The sequence below is a fragment of the Saccostrea cucullata genome, unplaced genomic scaffold (assembly GCF_032062105.1).
Source record: "Saccostrea cucullata isolate Sc308-1 unplaced genomic scaffold, CSIRO_AGI_Scuc_v1 ctg18420, whole genome shotgun sequence".
In the NCBI taxonomy this organism is placed as follows: domain Eukaryota; kingdom Metazoa; phylum Mollusca; class Bivalvia; order Ostreida; family Ostreidae; genus Saccostrea; species Saccostrea cuccullata.
In genome coordinates, this window is record NW_026921866.1 from 7122 (window position 1) to 10223 (window position 3102).

Here is a 3102-nt window from a genome sequence, read left to right on the forward strand (position 1 = left end):
TAGCCAAGTGTCTACCCACACATTTTTATTAAGGTAGTCCAATCCTCAGGTTTATAAAATTAGCAGTTAAGTAATCAAAAATACTCATAAAAGTATCTCTGAATCCACAAAGTTATGTAAATTTATCCACAGTATTTCTGTTAAGTTAAAGATTAAAGTTAATCATATTATATAAGGAAAATTGTAAAACCTCTAAAAAATTTTCAGAAAAAGCGAATTGGAATACCAGCAATGCACTTTCTAATTGCAAATTGATCAACAAATATATTTTAGGTTGAAAAACGATAGGTATCCAGGTTTTCATAGATATTGTCTTGAATTTTATACTTATTTGGTATTTTTTGTCTTCTATTTCCGTCATGTATTCTATAATACATAGTGTAAGACTTTTGCTATCATTGCAAGACACCACAAATCACTTCTTATTTCATATCATGTGATAAGCATTGGTATCTAAGGCTAGATTCTAGAAAATCTTATTTCTCTAAAACTGTATTACTTTCTTTTCCTTTTATAGGATACAAATGTCAACTTTTATACATATGTAAGACTTTTTCTAAGACTTCCAAAAACCTTCAAGCTTATAAAGATGAATAAAATGAAAATTGCTGCATGAAAAAATTTCATTTTCAAGCTTCATTTTGATGCATTTTAAATAAAATATTGATTTTTGGAGTTATCCTTCCTGGCTGAGGATTGGATATCCTTAAAGTAGAAAATTTGAATACATTTTCCATTTTAATAAGAATGTATGAGAAGACACAAGGTTAAAGGGGTTTTTTTCCAAAGCAGGTTAAATTTCAAGGTCATAATGTCAAATATAAGGAAAGGTTTTATCACAAAAAATACAAAAGTGAAATACCAAAATCTTAGCTCTGTCGGAGTCTCTGTCCAATGCCAAGGTCATCAGGGGAGAGCATCAAATATAAAATATATTTATAAGGAAGCTCTAAACACTAACAGAAACTGTTTTTTTTTTGGACTCGGGGAAAAATATATATAAAGATATGCATATTGAGACTTTTTCATTCATTTAGAACATAGGGTATGTGCCTTATTTGCGCAGGAAAAATGTTCAAAGACAATGGACTGTCTGTGAGCAGAAATCACTGTTGTGTACTTCCACTGGGAAAATTAATGAAAATAATTAATTTAATTTCTTACTCTTGGTATTAAATTATGCTAAAATATCTTAATGTATTATAAGTTATATAATCTATAATTTACGGTTAATAACAATTTCTTTAATCTTACATCTAAGGACAGATCACTCTAACTGCAAAAAACTACCCAATACATGTAAATAAAGCTCTTTAGTGTGCGGTGTTCAGAGCGTCCTTAACACACAAACAATATTCTGATTTTCAGTCTAGATGCATAAATAGTCATTGTCCATTATATATTTACAATAAAAGGCGTCTTTGCATTGAAACACTGAGGCAGTATTGAAGGATGATAGACTTCCTGTTTTCCTTGTATCCAGTTCACTCTAAATACAATGTACAAGGATGACATTTTTTAAAGAGAGATTTTTCCCGTTTTTATTTAGAATTTTAACAGATATTCCAATACATCGCTGTGTTTACATTATGTTAAGTACAATTTTGATATATTCATAAAATAAACAAATGAATGTTCAGCTTATGCTACATGAAGATATATATATATATATATATATATATATATATATATATATATATATATATATATATATATATATACTTTCAAAATATGCTAGTTAGACTTTTTAGCATATATATTTACTACACATTTGTCTATTTTAACATTTGTTACATACTGCTGAGCTATTCATAAAAAGAATGAATTACTAGCAGCTTATGTACGATAACATTTCTTCAATTTACTTTCCTATTTCCTAATTATTGTGACAAATATACATGCATTTAAAAACGTATAAAAATCATATATCGCAGTTCACAATAAATATTATCAAAGAAACCGAATAACGTTACCATTAACATCAACAAGCATTCTGAGAGTATTGCAATAGAAATACTAGTCCCTTACCGGCAATTATATTCTTCTTTCCTTTAAAAATTGAAAATGCCAAAATGCAGTCAAAATCATTTAAGCCGAGCAAAATTCAAACTTGATCTATCCCTCAAGTCAAGTCACATTCTAAATATATAATTATCTGTTCCACTTCGTTTTCCGCTTTCTTTTTTTAAACGCTTGCAGATATTGAGCTGATTTATGGCATGTGAGTAAATCTGAATGAGTTAAAGATCAAATTTGTATTCCCCTTGGTTTTGATGGAATTTTGGACCTTTATAATTTTTCAGAGTATTCTTCCTTTTTAAGTGCTTTCAGATATCGAGCTGATCATTTGGAAGGTGACTTTACGTTTGGAAGCTGAAGTGATACTTGGGCGATACTGTTATAGGTGGTACACATGTTGTCCTCCGTATCCGGCCGCGAGAGCCTTGGTGCCCTTCAGGTGGGTTAGATATCGACTTTTTTAGAAAATTTCCTCGTCCTCAGGAAACAGCACTCTCTGATTAATGTCGATGATCCCATGGTTGGCTTCCAGAAAGTCTAGTCCCAGGATCATGTCATCGTTCATTGATACCGCACAGCAGTCCCAAGTTACATGAAGATCACCAATATTGAAAGGAACCTTGACATTTATTGGATTTGTTCAGAGATTGGGTATTAATGATTGAATTGAGTCCTTTCGAAGACGTAATATATAATTTGCATTTTTTAATTTAGATTTTACGGTTTAGTGATTACATTTCTGTCATTATTTTTATATTTTTTATTTCCTTTCCTTTATAGCTTTAATTGCTATATGGATTATATTTTTATTTTTGATTTTATAAATATGTTTAATCTATTTCTTATTTCAAAGAGGAAGAAACACATGTTGTGGAATTGTAGAAATACAATTATTATACATGTATATATAAAATTGTTTATTGATTTAGGATTTTACGCCGACTTAATTGTTGTAATGTATCAAGGTATTTCCCATATATTGTATTGTGTACCCTACATATGTAGGGCTGCAAAAATAAGTCTATAGACTCATTTATGTTCCTCTCCACGGAAATCTTTAGTAAAAGGCGAAAGATTTAATCG

The 3102-nt window shown here is 29.8% G+C and overlaps 1 pseudogene; it reads right to left on the reverse strand.

The window, feature by feature from the left end:
• Positions 1-3009: 3009 nt before the first annotated feature.
• Positions 3010-3102, reverse strand: LOC134260832 (U5 spliceosomal RNA; annotated as a pseudogene; the record flags this gene model as incomplete).